The sequence below is a fragment of the Numida meleagris genome, chromosome 5, assembly GCF_002078875.1.
Source record: "Numida meleagris isolate 19003 breed g44 Domestic line chromosome 5, NumMel1.0, whole genome shotgun sequence".
Lineage (NCBI taxonomy): Eukaryota > Metazoa > Chordata > Aves > Galliformes > Numididae > Numida > Numida meleagris.
The window spans coordinates 54,417,410-54,440,408 of record NC_034413.1 but is presented as its reverse complement, the minus strand read 5'-3'; the positions used below and the strand labels follow the sequence as shown (position 1 = coordinate 54,440,408).

Genomic DNA, 22,999 nt, shown 5'->3' with positions numbered 1-22,999 from the left:
AAGGGCACATGCATAGGGAAACAGATGGTTTGCAACAGACTGCTTAATCCCAAATCAAATAACAGAATCAGCAATGACTATTCAGAATGACTATTTGTATAGACACTTCTCTGAGAGAGCATGGCCTAAAAACAGGCGTCCTATGCAGGAAGACCCCCCAGAAAGCTCATATATAAACAAAATCTTGAAGTTAATTTTTAAAAAAAAAACAATTTGCCAAAAGTATACTATAGTTATAAGCAAATCATTTGGTATTTTCTGAGACAAATTGCTTAATTGTGTATTGACATTTGTTATTATAAACTATTTTTTTAAAGACATAAAGAATAAGTATTTTACTTATTGCTTGTTCCTCCATAAAGAGTCATTTAGCCTCATGCTTGTCATTTTTATCATCTGCTGAAAGCAGTAAAATCAGCTGCTGGCAAGTGAGCAAAGAACAAATCAAAAAAGAAAAGCGGATTTTCTTAGCATTTAAAAGAATTTCATGTAACAACTTTGCACGCTAGGAAGCCCAGAAAGTGCAGAGAATGAGACCATCTCAAGAAGTGATATAGTGCTGAGAAAAATGACAGCTTCACTAGTGTGTGAAACTCAGCATCTCTAACATTACTCAATGTAACCTTAAAAACACATCAAACAAATCAGCTGTTTGGTCATATTAATATTGAAGAAAAGGTGTTCATTTTATACCTTAGTATTTGATATTCATATTTCAATGTTTAAAAAATTTCTATTGTATTTGACTCATGATGTACTGATGAAAGCCTCAAAGATCCTGGTCACTCACTGCAGTGCACCTGCCTACCAGAGAGAAAAGTCAGCCTGTTGCCTACTAGAAATCCTGAGAAACCAAGAAATGTTTTAAAAGCAGTTCCATAGGACCAACAATTGCATTATACTGTTGTACAATTTCCACTTGCTTGATGAAGAGGAAAATGAAGGAATGGTTTGAACCTCCCAAAGCACCCACCTTCAATTTAAGTAGTGGAGAGCTGCTTTGTTTATCTCAAGATCAGACCCATAGCCTATATTGCATCAGAATTCACTGAAGGCCCAAAGGAGAATCACAGAATACCTTGGGTTGGAAGGGACCTTAAAGATCAGCCAGTCCCAACCCCCTGCTGTGGGCTGGTTGCCACCCAGCAGATCAGGCTGCCCAAGGCCCCTTCCAACTTGGCCTTGAGCTCCTCCAGGGATGGGGCACCCACAGCTTCTCTGGATGACCTGTTCCAGGGCCTCATCACCCTCTGAGAAAATAACTTCCTCCTGATATCTAAACTGAATCTCCCCTCTTTTAAACTATTCTCTCTTGTCCTATCACTATCAGACCATGAGAAAATTCTGTCTCCCTCCTGATGATAAGTACTCCTGTTAAGCACTGGAAGGCTGCAATGAGGTCTCCCCGGCGCATTCTCTTCTCCAGGTCAAACAAGTCCATCCCTCAGTTTTTCTTGGTAAAAAGAAACATGTGACCCCTGTCTGGGATAGTCTTCTTTAGTCAACAGAAATATCTTTAAAACAATTCAATGCAAGAGGAATCCTGTGAATGGCAGCCACCAAGCAAATTGAATGGCACATATTAAATAAGCACTGAATTGATTTGTCCAACTGTTGCAGGCGTGGAATCACTGCAAACTACTGCTGAAGTAAAATATACAACTGACAACCAGCTATTATTTTTGAGATTCTATCATTACTGGCAAGAAGAATGTCTAATTCCTGAATCCTGGAAACATCTTATTGATCTAAGACACCCCTTTTAAGGGTTACATTTTCTTTTTCAAATTCCTTCCTGAAAACTATTGCATGGTGTTACTGAATCATCTCAAAAGCAGGAACCCTTCAGCAGTGAACAAGTCATATATAAATAATGTAGATCAATAATTTTCAACATGTGGTCTGCAGACTCTTTGGGTTCACAGAACCTTGCAATGAAAAGGAAGCCTGCTGCAGTAAGTTAACCTTTGATGCACAGAGATGCATGCCTCCACTGAAAAGTACTTAGGGATCCACAAATCAAAAAGGTTATAAGCCACTGATGTAAGTAATCTGTAAGCAGTTTTAATGCTTTGTAGATTACAAATGCCATTTCCATTTACCATTTAAACAAAATGTAGAGATCTAGCCTATAGCATACATATTTTAAAAAGAAAAGGTAATTTATATAATGGAAATATCTAAACTTCAAATAGAGTGAGTAAAATTCTAATGAGATGGAAAATCAGGACAAACCAACAAGAGATTCAGACAAATAATATTTAGATGAAGTAAAAAACTAACATTTTGCACCTGGTTTTGCACAGCCCTTCATAGCTTAGCTCACTTGAAATACTAGGTTTACATTCTTGTTATGGACAAATAGAAGCAGCAGAGTGAAGAAAAAATACTTTTCAATACAGCTAGAAAAAAAGAAATAATCTTTGAGGAAATCAGTATAATTTAACTCTGACAAAAAGCATACCGAATCATTGAGCCTGATAAATATAGACAACACTGACAAATAAGCAGTCTATATTTGCTTGAAGAGCTTATGGGGTTTTTTCCCCCCAGCACTATTGAAGCGATGTCCTTATCTAAAGTACTTTTCACATATCAGAGAAGTGGTAAATTTCACAAAGCCTGCACTAATGTTTTGCATTTCCATTCCAAGTGAAATGCACTTCAGTAAGTAAACATGAGTATTCAATAAAACTGCAGCTAGAGACAATGGAAAAAAAAAAAGGTTTCAAAATACATTGATAAATAAATCATTCTAAAAGCATTGGATAATACTGTGAAACACTGAAGGACTGAGTCACTCAAAACTGAGAATAGGGCTGGTACAATTTTTAGTACACCAGTTTGTGTTTTTTTCTTCAAATTCTCATTGTGCTTGACAAACATAAAGCAAGATGTATGCATTATAATATTTTGTAATTCTATAGGTATTTAAGTGCCTCAATTGAGAATAATCACATCCCTCTTAAGGACTGAGAGTGCACTAGACAGCATACACTTTTTCAAACATTTCACACAGTTGGGGAGTGCGGGGTGGCGGTGGGGAGGGGTGACTTGCTTAAGAAATGTTTTGCATGACTTTGCACGCCCTGAAATTCATAGTGGGTTGGGTTTGAGCACCTCAACATTTCTATTCTCAGAACTTATTAAAAATTCATAGACAAAGTAACTTCTCTTACTGGTGTACAGCACAGGGGGTCACCATCAAAAACCATGGCCTCCGTATCCTAGTCACTAATTTAAAAATATGTCATGACTTCACAAATGGTGTATGCACATGCTTAACTGTACACATTACAGATAGTCTCACTGGATTCAGCAAGGCCATGTACAGTAAGCTAAAAGTAAGTTTTTAAGGCTCAGTGCAGTAAAGATCTACATTTCTCTAAGATGATGCAAATGAAAGAACAAACAAGGTGAAGAGAGCTGATTCGTTCCTTAGAATCTTAACTTATTCCCTAACCTATTTCTACACTTTCTTCACCAAGACTGCTCTGCCAAATCTGCTTAAAATCTTATACAGTTAACATTTTAAGGGGATCTAATGCACCCTCAGCAAGGTTACTGATGACACCAAGTTGAGTGGTGCAGCTGACACAATAGAACGAACAGAAGCCATCCAGAGGGATCTGTACAAGCTTGAGAAGTGGGCCCATGTGAACCTAATGGGGTTCAACAAGGCCAACTGCAAGGTGTTACACTTGGGTCAGGGTAACCCCAGATATAAGTACAGACTGGGAGAACTCACTGGAAGCAGCCCTGTGGAGAAGGACTTGGGGATCCTGGTGGACAAAAAGCTGAACATGAGCCAGTGGTGTGTGGCTGCAACCCAGGCGGCCAGCAGTATCCTGGGCTACATGAAAAGAGGGAGGGCCAGCAGATAGAGGGAGGAGATTGTTCCCCTCTGCTCTTGTGAGGTCCCATCTGGAGTAATGGATCCAGATCTGGGGCCCCCAAGGGCCACAAAGATGATGAGAGGGCTGGAGTTAGGCTTGTTCAGTCTGAAGAAGAGACTCTGGGGAGATCTCATTTCAACCCTCCAGTACAGTACATTAAACTAAAAGATGAGAGATTTAGGTTAGATGTTAGTAAAGATTCTTTACTTTGAGGGTGATGAGGCACTCGCACAGGCCAGACATGGAAGTTATGCATGCCCCAGCCCTGGAGGTGTTCCAGGCCAGGTCAGAGAGAGCCATGAGCAGCCTGATCTGGTGGCTTGCAACCCTACCCAGAGTAGAGGGTTAGAACTGGATGATCTTTAAGATCCCTTCCAGCCTGACATTCTATTATTCTATAAATGAATTGAAAATCTTTGCAAAATCTTTCCAAAACTATGTACTTTTGATATAGTGATCGTTTTACATAAAATTTACAAAAAAATTGGAAGGCATTTGTGAAAGTGGAGGAAGAGCTTTTGATGGCACGCTGTCTCAGCAGAGACAGCAGAACATGGGCTGGTTTGATGTCTATTGTTTTCCAGAGGAAGTATTTAGAACCTGGATTCCTTTCTAATCCATCCTTTTGGGCAGGACTGCTAAAGTTGACCTTTTCACTGTAGAATTCCTGACATATTATATCTGGTGGGTAGGCAGAAGAGTCCTTAGTGTAAGACTAATCTTAACCATATAAAAAAAAAAAAGACCCCAAACAGATAGCAAATGCAATTCATTGAGCATAAGCCTATGCTTCTTTCTCGAATCACATTCTGCATTCTATATGCTGCACCACTTCATACTTCTGAGAAGCCACCATATTCTGCCCTCAGAAAAATGATGCACTGCAGTGGTCTATATTTGTATCCCAGTAGCAAGGTCCTCAGCTATAAAAATCCTGGCTAATAAGAACATGATGTAATGCGTGTCCTGGGGTAGAGAGAAGCCGAGCAGGACACTGATGTTTCATGCTATCATAAAAAGCCGTGGTCAGATGCCCTGAATCAAGGCAGAGGTCAGTCTTCCAGCAAGTCTGACTTTTTCATCTGATCTGTCAAATTTTTCATTCCGTCTCCCCAAATTTCAGATTGACCCAGTTGTTTCATCTTTTTATCTATTTCTTCCAGAGAATCCAGATATTGATAACAACTTACTGACTGCAATCAGTTATGTTTCTCAAAGAAAGCCTTCTAAATACACCAGCCAGGAATCAAGACTGGTCAACCAGTTCAGATTCAGTTTCAAAATCATTCTAATCTGATTTTTCCTTTTCTTTTCAGTGCTCCCACAGAATTACACTTGGGTGGAATTTGCAGCTCACATGGATTAAGTTGATCGGTATGAGAGTGAGAAGCAAGAAAAACAGGTGATTTGTCTAATGTCACTCTTAAAGGTAAAGAAGAGGTAAATCTGAAAATGGACAAGCAATCTGTAACAGCCAAAAATGTCCCTGTTCCATAGAAAGCTTTAAAAATGTTTGCAAATAACATCAAAATGTGAATAATTACCAGTATTTTACCAATGTCGGTGCTCTCACCAACCTAGGCTGATTATAAACGCATCCAAAATTTAGCTTGTCCCCTTGCTTATTACAGCTGAGTCCGTGACCATGGGAAATGACTTCAATACCTAATACAAAAACCTATGGACTAAGATACCTTACCACAGTTTGTCATATTATGAATGCTTCTGCAAAGTAAAATGAAAGTTTGTTTTCTACAGTAGTTCCTTTCAAATCTTTTCTTACACATAGCCAAAACAAGGGTGGTTGACAAACTTCTCTATGGCCATACCCTTTATGCCTACAGCATAATTTTTATCATCAGCATATTCTAGAATATTTCAGTACGTTTTCTTTCTGCACTGACTGAACATGCCTCATTCTTGTTTTCCTTACCTTGATGCCAGCCATTTGCTCTTCACTCACTCCTTTCTGAAAGAAAGCAGAGAGGGAGAGAGAGAAGCTGAACAAAGACTGCTAATTAAATAAAAAAGCTGGAAGCTTTTTAGAGGTTTAGACTTCCCAAACTGACTATTAGGTTCTCTCCCCAGGTACATGCAACAGTAGGTGCTGTACAGATCCACAAGATGTTCAGCTTTCTCAGAAATTACACTGACATTCTTCAGCCCGTGTTATAGTAAATTTTTTGCTTGTTTTTTTTACCGTAAACAGGTGTTTTTACTTTTTTTAACTGCCAAAATTAATGATGAAAATTTTATCAGAGAGCTCTAGTTACTGATATGTCTTAAAATACAAGAATAATTTTTTTTTCTTGGCTCTCTGTATCCCTTTAAATAACAATGTATTTTGCTGGACCAAAAGATAATAACACAGGAATACTTAGCATTCGGTTGCTTGTTTTTCTAAAATTGTTTACTTAATGCTTCTCCTCCCTCCACCTTCCCTTGGGTACAGTTCTTGCCAAGGCATATAGATTTATATTCCCTTTTTTCCATTGTAACTTTTGGAAAGCTAACACGTACAGTATGCACTAAGAGCACCTTCTAAGCTGCAGGCAGAATAAAACAAATCCAAAAAGTAAATGTACCTTTGCAGAAAATTGTTCAGTGGATTTAAGTTACAACAATAAACAATAAATAATAAAGTCTTTCTGAAAGCTAGAGAAGCACATGTGTCCTCTTCATTGATTTTATCACTTCATCACACACAACAAATCTGTGTCAACATGAGTGGCAAGTCTCTGAGGTAAAAAATGTACAAGTCAAGGCCATAAAAGCAGACCACATGCTACGGAATTTGTCTATTGTAACCATAATGAGGTGGCCTGCTGTCTTTAAGGAGACAATTCATGATATAGCATATGCCCAGGGAGAGCTGAAAGACTTTTTTATGAATCCAATACAGTCATCTGTGAGTCAATGAAGATTCAATTTCTTAAAGAGACAGAGAGGAAGAAAGCATTCATGTGAATAGCAGAATCATGGGTAACCTGTCTGTATGTAACAAGATATTGCTCTGCAACAGGACTATAACCCACTGGAATCAGCATGGCTACACATGTAAGCTAAGATTAATCATGTAGTCCTTCCAGAGGAGGCTTTGATGCATAACGCAATCTTCCATATTTACAGAAATAGCATTTTCAGCACTCTATTAATCTTGACAGTACTTCAGAGGGGCTGCCAGTATTAAAACCCATTTTCTGGAACATATTGAGGAATAAAAAGGCAAAGTAATTTCTTCATGTTATACTGTGCCTTACTACCCTCCTACAATACAAAGCTCACTTTGGGTAACCAGACTACACTATGACCACTAAAGTCCATCCTATTAAAATGCAAAAAGAATCTGTGGGTTCAAAATCATCAAAACTTCAGGTTCCCATGGCTACTGCCAAAAGTACTATGTAGAGAATTCTGCTCAAAGAGGTTAAGATTGCCCCATTTCATCACAATGACTGCTAATAATGAAGTAAACAACAATCTTCATGGGGAACAACTAATCATCTGAAATGACATTTCATGTATTTAATGGGGTGGGAGGAGCACAAATAACTAAATGCAGTGTTTTATCAATACTTTCACTTTGCAAACAGGAAGGGGAAGACGAGCTGATTTAAGAAAGGAAAATCTGTAGGACAATGAATGGAAGTGTGAGGTGTTTGAATGTCCTGTGTGAAAGGAAAATATATAAAATACAGCTGCTTTTTTTTTAAATCTTCAACAGACAAAAGGGACTTTCCGTTGAAAGACAGGCAATAATGAAGGGGTTTTAAAATTATTTTTCTAACAGGAATCTATGCAGTAATGAAACAAGTTTTGTACATGTTTTTGGAGATTTTTTCTCAAATCCTGTGAATGGAGTTCAAGTCTACGTAGAACACGCTCAGAAGTTTACAAAAGTATATATAGAGAGTCCCTCGCTTTCTTTTTTCTCCACTGCTAGGGTATTACATTAAATATAATATTTCAGTTTCTTCAGTAGTCATTCCTGTAAGCACATTTAATCAAAGGTTATTTCCAAACATTTTGTCTCATGTATGCAGTTGAGAGAATTAATACCAAAATCAGCTCAGTAGTTGAATATGGATTTATAGCCTATAAATATGAGGTCACATGATGAAAATCCAAGATGGATATCAAATGTTCACACAGTTTCACACTGATCACAAAATGAAGTGTAAAACAGGACATAAGTGGCTTGGGTACCATCATTTAGCATCTGTTCCAGTTGTATTAATTCAGTTTGGACATTATACAGTAGTGGTGATAGAACATGTTACAGACACAGTCAAGCAACAGCACACACAAGACAGCTTTATTATATCCTACTCGTAAATGAACTACCATGCAGGACACCTGGGCTCCCAGAAATACACTCTCCTCTCCCGTATGCTAGCGCTAGGAGCACAAAAATGTCTTTTTGTCCTATCACTCTTGAACGCTACCCATAATTCTTCTTACTTCCTTACAAGTGGAAGAAAAACTGTTTTCTAGGCATCACACCTAGTGCAGTACATGTCTCAACAGTAACTCGGCGTACTTGCTGTTAAGAAATGCAGTTGATCATGAAATGTAAATTAAAACTAAGCCAAAAGATGTTACCTTAAACCCCAGAAGTTTTCTTCACTTTTTCTAGACACCAAAACTGTCTTTGACAAGTAAGATCACTTTTTTGGAAAAAGACACATTAACAGCACATCTAAGTTTAAAGAGCTAGAGCCTTTATGTCAGAAACAGTCATCACTCAAAACACAGAGGGGAGGTGAGGGAGATGGTGCTTACTGCTGCAGTTTTCCTTCAAGGCTCATTACAAACCAGTGGCAAAAGAAAGAATTACATGAAGCAAAGTAGCAGCATCAGTATTGTTTTTGGCAGAGTGGACAGTAATCATTAACAGCATTTACATGAACTGTCTGGGGGTACATCAGAATTTCTGTAGCTTAGAAAACTGGATGGCATACAATAATGCTAAACAGAAGTGCTCATTCTTGAGGGGTTGGGAGGAGCATTTAGTATGCTGCATGTTTGTTCAGATTAGTCTCTGTAGTCCAAGCAGATGGATGTCAGTCTGTCTCTCTCACACCCCCACATTAGTAAGGCAGAAAAATGAATATTTTGATTTAGTGTTACAATTTTACTCTTGCCGCTTGTTTTTCACCCTTACCGATTAAACTTGATTGTTTTCATATCACAGGTAGTAAATAATTTGGTTAATTTGGAACTACTCTCTCAAATCACCTAAACTTGGGGACTGAGTTATTCATCAAGTCAAAACAGATGTCAATAAAATGCAGGGCAAGAATTCAATGGACTCCATAATGCAGGACCAGCACTGTTGGGCTTGATGCAAGCATTCCTCTTTATCTTGTGACAGCCAACTTATTGCTTTCCTTATCCAGCCTCTTTTCATCTCTCATTCTTTTGCTTCAGTGTTCTCTAGTATTCTCCTTTTTGGTTTTATTCTCTTATTTTTGAATAATGTTCTCACTTCGTAGTTCTCACTCCTGTTTCTTCATCCAGCTGAAGTTAAAAGTTCCATTTTTCAGCACTAAATATGCTGATAGAAAGTTGAGCGTTGTCACAATTTCATGGATTAGTAAAAAAGCAAACAAAATTTGGTCATGAATGTTGCTGCTGTCAAAGCCCCATGGATGTGTGGTAGCCCCTCATGAACATTATCATCCAAAAAAAAAAAAAAAATCCAGACAGCCATTATTAATCTGAATCACAAAAGCACATTTTCACTGCTGAAAGAAGTACCATCTTCTTCACTTCTTTTTCACCATCTGCTCACTATGTTCTTCTGACTAATACTGGCCAGGCTACAGATACAGAAAACATTTTTTCTGCAGAATTCACATATAATTTAACTGATTTATAATCCCTTAGCTATGACCTGATACATAGAACTCAATCCTCAGGTGTCCTCAGCCTTTGACAAAGGCTTTCAAAGAGCCTTTCAAAGAACAAATAACTGAAGTTTAGGTCTGAGAGACCAATCCAAGAAGATTTGGAAGTATCAGTGGATTTTCTAACATCTTAAAGGTTTTTCTTGAATATTTGAATAGCTGAAGGAAATTAATGAAAAACTTTGAACTGCTGAAGTTTCCTGACTCTTAGCATGAATTAAATTTTATTGTATTGAATGATGTAATTTGCTACTTACTTGTTATACAGGTCTTCAAACATTTCAAACTAAGTCATTATGGAGCAGATGTATCACAATAACTTCAGTGAACAATCATACAGTGTGAAAAACAGCATAAGGCTGGTATGAATGCTTTACCAAAAAGCACAGATAAATTTGTTCGCATGTCACTTCTTTTTTTCCTATTTTCTATTCCATTTGCAAATTCCATTTACTTATTGCATATTTTTAAATATTTCTGTCAGGCTTTTATAAACATATTCATCTTGGTTAATAGATTAACATTTATCTTTCTTTGCAAAGCTTTCTTTCCCTCCATACCGAAATTTTATTAAAAGGCAAGGAAAGTCAGAATGCAGTGGATTTTACATCACAAAATGAAGAAGCTGGAAGCTTCAGTGTTGTTTCCTTAGAAGTGTATCTTCATAATCCACTATCAGTAAAAGCAAGTTCTTCTCTAATTAAGCTTCATCTTTGGTTATCCAGTTGCTTTTGCTCATGGATGCCTACCAATTTATGTATTATAAAGAATCTTCTATTGATTCTATAAACTTGACAATTTGCCTAATGGAGGGCAAGAATAATTTGTGACTGTGACTTCCCTTCCTTTCCAGAGTGTGCCTCTACAGAATTTGCAGATGACATATGATCAGTGCACATTAGGTTCAGAATGAAAACATTTGTCAGCCAGATATCTAATGGTCCATTTTGTAGTGAATAGATGATGTTCAAAATCTGACAATTTTCATGTCTTTTAATTACAGCTTTGATGGGTATGGTTTACTTTACCTCATATATTTACCTAACGGGTACAATAGACCTGAAGTCTTTTTACTCTCATGTTCACCTTGCAAAGCTTAAATTTGAGGAAGCTAATCAAACATATTTCCTTTCCAATGCATTCTGAGAACTAGAGGTCAGAGGCAGAACTTCAATACCTAAAACTTGAAATACTAGATTGAATTAAATACCTAAAACTCAAAGGACCGGATTGAGAGAAAAGATGGTTTAGCAATTCTTCTTGTATCTGTTTAGAAAGCTAGATTCTCTGATAAATCACGTGATGTAGGTATAAACTTGCAACCATTAAGTTTTCAGCACTACTGACTGCATTAAATATATAGAGATATTCTGTTGGTTATATTTCCAATGTATTGTTATATATGATGAGAATTTAAAATGGATTCAACGCTACAATAGAATGTACAATTTCCTGGTTATTTATTAATATTTGAAAACAGCAAGCTGAAGAAAATTGTTTTTAGGAAGTTAAGGCAGCAATTCACTGCCCCTGTTCTATCTATTTATTGAGCTCAATTAAGCAGCTATGTTGCTTAAGCAAATTTAAAATCTCAGCATTTAAGTTGTTTAATTATCTATGAAGTAACCTCACAAAGATTCAGACATTTGTGTTTCTCTGCCTTACAGGAAATGTTTTAAAAATGGAAAAACAAGCAGAGATTTTGTGTTGTTGCTGTCAAAGAAGTCTCTCTTTCTCTCCTTTTCTGTTGTTTCCAGCCATCCCTCTCTCCATTCTCCTTTGTTTGCTAAAGTAGCTTACTGACTGTAATAAAGGGAGCCCAAGTGTCAGCTTGAGACTGCCATGAAAACTAACATTCACATAAACCATTTTTTTCCACTTTTGTTAAGCTTCTTATCAAAAGAATTCTCCCTCTCTCTCTTTCTCTTTTACTCTCTCTCGTCTTCTGTCCTTTTTAGGATATCTTTCTAATTTTATTGAGACTCCTCTGTTAAGGTACAGCACTATAGTTCAGTAACTATAGGAAAGTGAACCCAAAAGAGCCAGCTTGAGACTACCACAAACCATTTTCACTTCTTATGTTAACATTTCATCTCAAAGGACTCTTTTCTCTCTCTGTCAGTTGCAAGGCATGTCTTTGTCTCTATTGTGCTTACTGCGCTAAGGTGCCTCATTGACTGGAGTGAAGTGAACTCAAGCATGCCAACTTGAGGCTGGCACACATTTTTTAATTTGGTTGAAGTTGACACCCTAAGGGACTCGTAGTGTCTGAACAGCAACACTGTTCTCTCCCTGCCCCATGCCTACTCTACTGAGATGATTCTAACATTTATTTGTTATAATGACGGTTTATATATTATATATTTAATTTGACAGAATTTAACAGATTGTAACCCCACAGGTCATTCAAGGAAATTTATTTTATTCCTCACCACATTTTGGAGTTCCTGGAATACTGTAATGAAGTGAATACCAAATTGCCAAATACTCACCCATCTTCATACTTGCTGAACAGCTTAGGAAAACTTAATAGTAAGGCCTGTTTTTAAGAGAAATCTTAAAGAAACACTTTTGAACTTTTGAATATAGGAGACCCAAACATTTTTCCTGTTTCTCTTCAGGGTAAAAAATAAAGTGGGGTGCGGGAGCATCCAACAACCTTATTTCAGCTTGTCAAATTTCTTCTCAATGAAAATAATCACCATACATTTCTAAGGCATGTCCTAATAATCACTTCGGTTTTATCTTTTCTTGAGGATTTACTTTTAGTGACAATTTTGTGATTAAATAGAAATAGCAAAGATTAAATGAATCAGGGCAACCAAACTCTTATCCCTGAGTGGAAAGATAGAAGTCTAAAGATAACGATCTAATCTGACTGGACCGCAAATTCCTGGTGCAGTTTCAGTCAGCTGCTATTGATACTTAAACCAGAAATACTTTGATACGCAAATGTTTCAGTTTACTAACTGTACAGAGGGAGGAATCCAGCATGCAGTGTTTGCCATCTTTTTTTGGTTTGTTTTTAGCGATATCCTTAACGGAATTTTCCACATCTTTCACAGCTTAAGACAATATTCAATTAGTTTAATGGAACATTCTTTTCATTGCTCTGTCCTGCTAAAATAAGCAATTCAGTTCTGAACAGGAAAGCAGAGGGGACTGTTCATTAACTGTGAGTGAATCCTTAAGTTTTATTGTAACCAAAACCTCACACATAGCTAGCAAAAAGTTTCATATGTATTAATTCCAAAATGCAGCAAAAACAGACTTGTTTTTTTACACAAATATAAGCCTGATACTAGCAATGTATTTGCTCCATAAAAAAAAACTAAGCTGCAAAAAATCTATTTTCTTTCTTCCCTCCCCCTCCTTTTTCTCCTTGAGATCACACAAGGGTTTCAGAAACATGGATAATGTTGACAACAGCCAGTGAAGGCAACAAGTGAACCATAAAAACACGCCACTTACGTGTGAACACAGCAGAGATTTTGCATAGATGTTTTACAAATTTTCATAGTTTGTCCCCAGTTAAAAAAAAGGGGGAGAACCTACCTTTAAAAAAAAAAACCAACTGAGTTTGTAGAGATAAAATACTGTGATTTCAGAGCACACAAAAAGCTAATACCATTTCTTGTCCACTATACCCAAAAGCAGCATTGACTACAGAAGTTGTTTCATTTTTAGGTCATTATCAGTAAAACCCTTAATCTTTGTTGCTACACTAGGGGCCCTTTCTTATATCCTGCTCCTGAGTATACCACCGTGCAACAGTGCTAGATTCACTGAACATCGCCCCAAGAGAGCACCATTAAAAAGGTAGGCCCTTCCATATCAAAAGGGCTTTGTTTTTCCATAGCACATTTGGGATTCATTCTATTTGTCTTCTAGTTTCTGAAGCTTTACAGTTCAGTCAGTCTACATCTTTAGGTTTTACTCCTCTACCACTGAAAAAAAAACTAAAATGAAATCTGATGGTTCACATATGATCAAGTTCCTATAGCAGTTGAGGCTTTTAGAAAACAGAAATCCACCCCACTCCACTCTCCACCAAATACACAGAGAGAGCAAGATCTGAGAAACACAGTCGGAAGGATGGAAATGTGTTACATCTTCAGTGAAAAAAAGTATAGCGGTCCATTTCAACAGTTAAGAGATAAAACCTGTAAGTTACCCTAAAGGAAAAGAATCAGGAGGAAGGTGCAAGTTTAGATCACTGAATCTGAAAAGGAATATAGAAGGAAGGCATAAATAGCTCTCATAAACTTTTAGAAAGTTTATGAGAGTTTTGATTTTCTCACCATGAACTAACACAAAATGTCTCGTTGCTACATCAGTACTTATTAACATAAATGAGAGATACAATTTCCTGAATAATCAAGGAACACAAAGAAAAGAAAAACCTAAAACATCAACATCCAACAATGACCAAAAAGTGAGCAACCAGGTCAGTGATGATTTTCTAGAAAACCTAACATGATCCAAGTACATAAAAGCATAGCACAGAGTTTTAAGACCTAGAAAATGTTGCCAGCAACCTGTTGCAAATAGTAAATGAGCTGTAGAAAAAGCGCATCATTTGATTGTAAACAGAATAGTAATTTTACATAGCTGCCTCATGCTTTTTAATGATCAGTTCAAGTCTTTAATTCTCATATGACAACCAAAGTACCCAAAGTTAGTCGTCTTCAAGAAATTAAGGAAGAGAGAAGATAAAAGAAAAAAAATAGATAATCATAATTCTAATCCCTATTAAGTCCCCGGCCACTATAACATCATTGTTAATAAAACTATCTTTCTATTAGAATCTTGAAACAATCTTCAAAACAGACAGACAGATGTATTCTGCTTCTGGAGTAAAAAAAAAAAAATGTTTACCTCACACCACACCAGCAGAAAAGCCAAGTTTCACAAACTGTTGCAGGGTGAACAGACCATGAATATTCCTTGTGACAAAACAAATTGGTCTCCTAGGTGAAATGTTGATAGTGCTCTTTAAGCATAGATTCATAGGACACAAGAAGTTTTCTGAGGGGTTTTTGAGCCTTCCTTTAAAGTTAGTTAATAACAATTTAATATTTATCAGTAACAAATTACATAAAAATGGGAAAATGTGCTAAATCTCCAATCCTGCCTCTAGTAAGAAGCAAAGTAAGTATAACTGGCCAATTTCAAACAGATTTCTTTGGCAACTTTTCAAAGAGAGGAAGAAGCGTGACACCAGTCCTCTGCCAGGCCTCTTGCATTTCTGCGAATATTCTGTAAACAAAAGCACTTCAGTGCATCCCTAATCAAAGTCATACCAGCTGTTGTTCTTCCTGCACATATTCTCTGCTGCACAAGGGAAGACAAAAATCATACCACCTGGACATGGAGGGAGGAAAAAACACACACACACAATGGAAAAGTGGCATTAATGGTTATTTTGCGAAAGAAAAATTTGCCTTTCAGCAGACATTTTGATACCTTCATAAAGTACCACCATGATGACACCATAAAAAATAAAACTGTATCTGGCTAGGACTTTCATTTCTTTCTGACTCCTGTAATTTTACCAGCTTTGTGTAAAGCTCACATTGCTTCACAAAACAACAGAAAGACACATTAACTCTGCAGCAGTTCATAGAAACTTTCTATGAGATAGGAAATGTATTCATGTTGAAAATATTGAGTCGCTAACCCCTCAGACTGCATTCCAAAAGTCTACCAGAAACACTTCAATCAAGAGTGCGAGTAAGTGACAGCCAAGCCATTTGGCTAAAAAGCACTGTGCAGAATTATGTCGGCAAATCTAGTGCCCTCTAAATGACCTCATATTATGGCCATGGTATTAAGTCATGGAGAAACCTGTAAGTAAAATGAATATTTTTTTTCTTCTAAAATAAAAAATAATAATAATAAAGAAACTGAAAACTCTCAAGTTCCCAGTAAGAATGTTAAATTACCCCCTCTCCCAATGGAATGCTTCACTTTCATTTCCAAGTAGCAGTAAGCCTATTGACCCCCATGGTGTTATCCTTTTCACTGCTCTTGCGGTACTTTCTTTAATCTCTCGGATCAAAGATTGGTCAATAAAAATCATCTCTGCTTTTGTGGGGAGCAAACAAACTGCACCAAGTCCTATGATAATTGCAAATCTTCACTAAAATCCCTAAGAGAAAAAAAAAATGTTGACATTAACTTTTCAGCTGGAAAAGATTTTGTTCTTTTTGTTCTAAATTAAATATTCAGAATGATTTTTTTTTTGAATCAGCTGTTACTGGTTTATGTTCCTTTATATTCATTGGATTCTTTACTTAAGTAATCTTAGGCCTTAAAAAATGAACCTAAATTATAGTTACATTTTGTCATACAATATTTCAAATCAGTTGGTTTAAGTCTTATTAATACAAAAACCCCTGGTTCCTCAACAAAGGCTAAAAGATTGGACGGTATTTTAATAACAGAAATATTTGTTAAGACAGTTTTCAACAGCCTCTAGTCTACCTGGCATCTGAGGGCTCTGTGTTACACCTTCAGAAAAAAATCTAATGACAATTCAAGCAAGGAAGACAAGAAAATAAAAATGAAGACCCTAATAGAATTATTTTTTGGAAGAAACCATTGAGAGGTATTATCTCCCCTCTACTTAAGCTTATAAATTTACCTCATTTTTAAATTCTCTTAAAGCTTTGCTCTGTGTCTCCAACCTGCAGTATCCATATTCCAACCTTGGTGATTCTATATTCAGCCTCTCATTACTCCCAACATTTCTAATATCCGTCAGCTTCCTTATAATCTAAACAGAAAGGAAAGGACTCCTGTTTGGCAGAAACTCCTTAAAATCATTCATAATCACAACACCTCCCTGATGAACAAGGAGCATTTCCCTCTTTCAGAGTCTCAGGAAAAGCTCGCCTTAGTGATCCCACTGTGACACAGGAACAATGTTGAGTGTTTCCATCAGGCTCTGCATCCCAAGATACACAGACTGAAAGTCTTGGCATTGACTACATCATGTCTTGTACACGTTGTCTTGCAAACACATTTCTATTGTCACTCCTAAAGTGCCTTTTTACCTCACCTGCAACCCACTGAAATCCACCCTACTGCCAACAGGGTTTCTTCCAGCTCCCTTTTCACCTACAACATTTGCTTAGCTCTCAGGTTGCAATGATTCTGGCAGATTGTCACCCAAGCACTCCTTATTAGAGATTCACATGAAAAAAAATTAATGTACACAACCAGAACATTACAGTAACAGAGAAACTTCAACATGCTGAGATGCATCTTTTCTGAGCAGAGATCCCAGGCTTGGACCTTGACTTCAGGGAGACTTAAACCACGTCTTAAATGTGCTATAAATCATATCCTTGTTTAGCAGCAATTTCCTACTTTACTTGTACAGCTCAACACTGCCTTTTGGCTCTCACAGAAAATAGACCCGGAAATTTTCCTTTTTTGTTCCATGTGTTGCCTTTTATGCAGTATGGTGTGTTATAACATGAGGCTAAACACTGCTCAGAAGTACTGAACCACAATTATTTTCTCATGCATTTATTGCAAGGTCAAAAGCTATTCTACTAGTGCAGTAATTTGAAAAGCAAAACTTGGCTTCCAAATCCTGATTCCTAAATTCCGGATGCCAAGGCTGAGGGCACAGCTTGTGTTCGCAAGTTGTGCTCCTGTGTTGAGGATCACAGGGGAGCACTCTGCAAATCAGGCTTGGCCCATTAGTTCCCAAGGCAAGCTAAAGGCCTTCTGAGGACAGGCAAAGCTTAGGTGAACCCAGATCAGCCAAAAACATTGAAAGAATAACCTTCCATTCCCTGCATAAACAAATTTCTCATTTCAAATTTGGAGCATGTAAACAATATACAGATATGTTTTTTGTCCACTGCCTAAACAGTTTTTCCCCTATCAAGGAAAAAGCATTTTGTCACTTGGAAAATAGATGAAAAAAAGTTGTTTTTAAGCTCCTAAGAATTAATAGTTGCTATTCAAGAAACAGTCTTCTGTTCTAAGATGCAGAAAGGGAGCCTGCTGGAGGTGTCCACAACAGAGTCACTGACAGTGCACAGAGAAGCTAACAAAAGGCAGCCATGCTGTCTGCTGCAGCACTACAAATGGAGAAAAATACAGTAAGCTGAGGGAAAAAAACAGAGCAAGAAGCTAATTTTACAATCAGTTTCAGAAACATTAAAAAATACAAAAATAATATTTGATACTTTTATGAAGGGCAAAGCTGATGTTAGCTTATTTACACTGTTACATTAACTCTACAAAAACCTTTCTTTGTTTAGAGGGACTTCAACGTGATTCAAAAAATAGTACACATTTTATATTTTTTCCAGATCTCAATGCATCTGATACACACACCACATACATGACAAAGCACAGACAAACACATGTCTACGAAAATAATGGTACACCATTTAGAAGATTTCCCATACGTGATAATAGCAACTCTTTTAAAATATCATGGTTTGATTTTGTTTTTTAAATAAGGCACTCAGATACTAAAAATGGAATACTTCATATAGAAAATAGGTTGCTATTCTCTAAAATTGCCTCTAATGTTAGCTGAATATTAATAAAATCCATAAACCATTAGTACATTATAGCTGCTTTGTTCTGAATTACATAGACCTTTTATGTTTATTCCTCAGTGAAAACGCATAAAAAAAATGAAATCCTCTCTAATTGTGCTCTCTGAAGATAGCTGGTAAAATCATTTCTAGCAGCAATAAATCAATTGTAGTATTAAAATGACCTGCCAGGTGCATCTTCTGGGTATCAGACTAATTAAGGGAATGTATTAATTGCAACTATTCATCAACACCACCAATGTTGTTAGGTAACCCTTACAATGAATCTTTTTACCACATTATCCAGCTATGAAAATGCAGTTTGACCAAACATAAGGGATTGAACAAAAAAAAAAAAAAAAAAAAAGAGTAGCACAGCTTTCTTCATTATGTCACTAGCAAAGAATTGGGATCAAAGGAAATCAACCAAACATGAGATAATATAATTATATACGCATGTCTAATTTATACACCTATATATTTCTATCTCAGTAGAGAGTTTTACCAGGTTTTTAAGACTGATGTTCTTATTTTTTGTTCTTTTTTTTTATTCCCCAACATCTATTTTTTGTATCAACGGACCTACCTTTTCTGTAGCTACAAGCCAAATGTAACTACATTTTGAACCCATGGGCCTTCATTGCAAAAGACCATTTACTTCTGAAAATATGGTTTACTGGCATCTTCTTTATTTTTCCACCAAGGCTCCTTTATTAATTTGATCTATACATTTCTATAAATGCAGATGACATTCTTTCAGTATGTTGTTTTGTATGTATCATTGGTTCCTCTCATTTTCCCTGGGATTTTTGAAGTTGCTCATCACAACTTCTAAAAAATATTAGTACTCTCTTCTACAAGCAGAAATTCTGGGTTTCACAATATGCTAATCTACTTCAGACAAAACACTGAAAGTTGCAGGGTGCTATAAAACTACCACATACATTTCTTTACTATGCTTTATAGTTTAGATGCTTAGAAGAGGGATATGAACAGAGGCTGATGAAGTGGAAAACACATACTTTTACAAGTTCAATTAGTAAAATACTCACTGAATCGCAAAGATAGAGAAAATATCCAATAATCAGAAGGACAAAATCAGTCCCACTGCATCGCGGTTCACAATCCTCTCCTCAGTATGTTGTAAACACTGCTATCTATTAGACCAGTCCATTTTTACTTCATCTATAGATCTCTTAAGTATTTAAGTCACTTTGGTATCTCAGCATTGAAAAGAGTTAAAAATAACTGTGACTCTTTCATTGTCAATGCTATGGCATGCATCACACTGTTTCAGGTGAAGCAGAGATTCAGTAACATTTGTAGATGCACAGCAGGTCAGTCAGGTTATAAGAAAAAAAAATTGGTGTTTCTTTGGGCTGTATATTCATAGATGGGCAGTGAGATAGTAAAATCAGTCATGCTTGGCACAACTGGTTATTTGGCTACAAACCATTGTGAGTACATTTACACTAGAATAAGAATGTCTCGGTTTTGTTCACAGAAGTAGAGGCTGGGAAAGTCTTCATAGCTCTGAGGCTCCTGGCTGTGCTTTTGCAAAACTACTCAAGCCTTACTTGTGCAGAAAACCCAGAGAATTATGCTGTATGCTCTGGAGGTCATGACACTAGGTACTGATAATCAAAGCCACAAAGTGAGCTCCAGAGCATTGGCCTTACAGTGCAGATGCCCAAGCAGCAGCCTCTCACCTGTCCCCAGCTCAAGTGCCCAGTACTGGGCAGAGCATTGCAGGCACCCGGCATGCAGCAGCCAGAACACTCAGTGCCCACAGAAACACACTGCAGGGCTGGGACTCTTCTCTTTACACACAGCTCTGCAAACGTGCTGCAGCCCCAACTTCCAGCACCTCTTACCACGGGTTTCAGTGGCTCCCGAACAGCTACTGGCAGAACTGTCAAACAGAGCAAATTGGGAAGAAAATAGACACATGGTGGGAAAAGCTTGATTCATTTTTATTTCTGACTCAAATTAAGAATATATTTCCTACTTTAAATATCTAATCATTTAATCTGATGTAGATTATTTGCAGTGGGATATGAACTGTAAAAGCCAGCCACCTATCTCCAGTTTGCATCAATATATCTGAAGAAATGTTCCCGATCATCTTTGGTATTCAAAGAGTTAGAAATAGAAGTTCACAAGTAAGATATTGTTCCTGTCTCTTCCTTCACTACCCAGACTACTTTCTGATCTTCCTTTTGTCCTCAATCCTTTCCTTATCCCTTTCACCTCTCTTTCTCACTCTCACTCCGTCCCCTTGATCCATCAGACACAGCCAAGCTATCTGACACCTATGCCTTAAAGTAATTTTGGACAGAAGCAAAATGCCCTAGAATCCTTAGTAATCCTCCTCAGATCCATGTACTGAGCCTTGGTTTGGCTCTTTTATAGCCACAAACAGACTTTCAGCTAGCTAGCCTGGAAACCAAAAGCTGTCTCAGTAACACAGGAAGGACAACAAGGACTGAAAGAAAATGAGCCTGCTCGAGAGGAAAATGATCTTGTTCAGTCTTAGCATTAATATACACAAGAATGAATGAATTGATAAACAAATGAAGTTAAGGAACTCACTGACTATAGGAGGTAAATGGGCAGAGAGGGGGTTCATGCATCAGGATCTGTCTTTCTGTCGCCACTGTGAACACGCTGTGTCCTGGCACAAGACAATGGTTTCTGAACATCAGTGGTTTTGTGAATTATTGAAACAACACCACCATTCTGTAAGTCCGTAGAAAAATGTCTTTCACCCCTTGTCATTCCCTATTGAGTCAAAGTGTAGTTTTTGACATACCAGACTGGGATTTTTCTTTGTCCTTTTCCAGTACAACTAAATCAAAAGCCATATGGAATTCAGAGAGGTAAATAAAAAATAAAACACAAAAAAAATCAATAGACGGCTGCCAAAACCCTGTGGATACAACTAAAGTCAGAGTTAAATTACCTTTCATGACTAAGCAGGAATCGAGAAAAACTGAAAAGGCTGCTTGTGCCACACTTGGAAGCTAAGGGGCTCTGAAACAGGTTTGGGGTGTGCCTGTGTTCACACCTCGAATACAAATGGCAGGTTTCAGTGGCAGGTCATAGGTCCTACGGCTACTTATCTTTGGGAGGGAGAAACATTCAACAAACTTAGAAGTCTAAGTGTGGAGATGTGGCAGATCCTTCATGCTGCTGTCCAGTAAAGCCTTTTTGTCTCTCCACTGCCTCATCTCTTCATGAACAAACCCCTCATAGCAGAACAAAATAGCTGGGTATGCCCAGGAAACAACAATCCTTCATTTTGTTGTTCCTCAGATATTCTATAAATTATGAGTATGGGCACTGAAGGAACATGGAGATTTTTTGAAGGGTGGAGGAAGGAGAGAAAAGAAGGAAGATAAGGAAACTGAGAAGGAAGAGACTGCTGCCTCTGGGACTGTTGCAAGTCCCAACATTGGAATAGTCTTCCTTGAGAGGCACCTGTCAGTGTTCAAGAGGCATTTGGACAATACCCTCACTAACTTGCTTTACCTTTTGGTTAGCCCTTCAGTGGTCAGGCAGTCGGGCTAGTTTATCTTTGAAGTTCCCTTCCATTTCAGATCAACTATTTTATTCAAACTTCACAGGACACTTTCTGCATTTCCAGATTTTGTCTCAGCAGCCATAAACCTGCACCAGGCACAGACTGTCTCAGGGTATGAGGCTAATGCTCCCTTTGCAATACCTTGTTCCCCAGTAAGCACCGGGCAGAACAGATGTCAGAAGTGTTGCACCAGACTTGCTCTGTAACAGGGAGGAGAAGCTGACCCCAGGTCATAGCAAACGCAGTCAGATGAAGTAATTCCTGACACGTCTATCTGCTGACAACACTGGATTACATTTTTGTGAGATAAAAACAAACTCACTTATTCTCTGTGATTTAAGTCATCAGCCATTTCTAAATCTGTTAATTGAATTTCTCCACAGCACAAGGAATAAAAAATATCATATAAAACACTTATTTTTTTTTTAATCCTCCACTGGAGAACATGGAACATCCCTGTTACAAAGGACTGCAATGCAGACATGGGCAGCTCCTCTCCTTTCCCCAAAGAAGCAATTTACAACAGTGAGAGGATGTTAAATCAGGGGATCAAACACACAAGAAGTTTAAAAGCAGGTTTTGGCTGCAGCAGTGATGCACCCTAATGGGGGCAAGAACAACTTAATGCCACACAAATCCATTTTTCTGGTAGGTCCATAAGGCTTCTGAGGCAGCCTGACAGTTGATTCCACCTCTCTGGGATGACAGTCCACAATGCTCTTAGAGAAGCACAGCCCAGACTTAAGCAGCTTTACCTACTCTTACTTCCTTGGGATGAGCTGCAGTGTGTGCCACACCAAAATGAGGACTTTCAACGTTGTCTTGTCCTGTGCTCCTAGCACTAAGCTTTTGCAATAGGCTGTTTTTAATTAAAATTCTACTTCTAAATAGAGAAACTGTTTTTACTTCAAAAAAAAAAAAAAAGAGGAGGGAGAGGGAGGGAGGGAGGGAGAGGGAAAGAGAGAGAGGGAAAGAGAGAGAGGGAAAGAGAGAGAGGGAAAGAGAGAGAGGGAAAGAGAGAGAGGGAAAGAGAGAGAGGGAAAG

General features: G+C 37.6%; 1 long non-coding RNA gene across 1 annotated transcript in view; it reads right to left on the bottom strand.

Annotated features, from left to right (window-relative positions):
- LOC110400446 overlaps positions 5,809-22,999 on the bottom strand; it is a 64,511-nt gene continuing 47,320 nt past the window's right edge. Inside the window, exon 4 of the long non-coding RNA XR_002439850.1 lies at positions 5,809-5,865. This is a non-coding gene — a long non-coding RNA (uncharacterized LOC110400446). The remainder of the gene's footprint in view (positions 5,866-22,999) is intronic.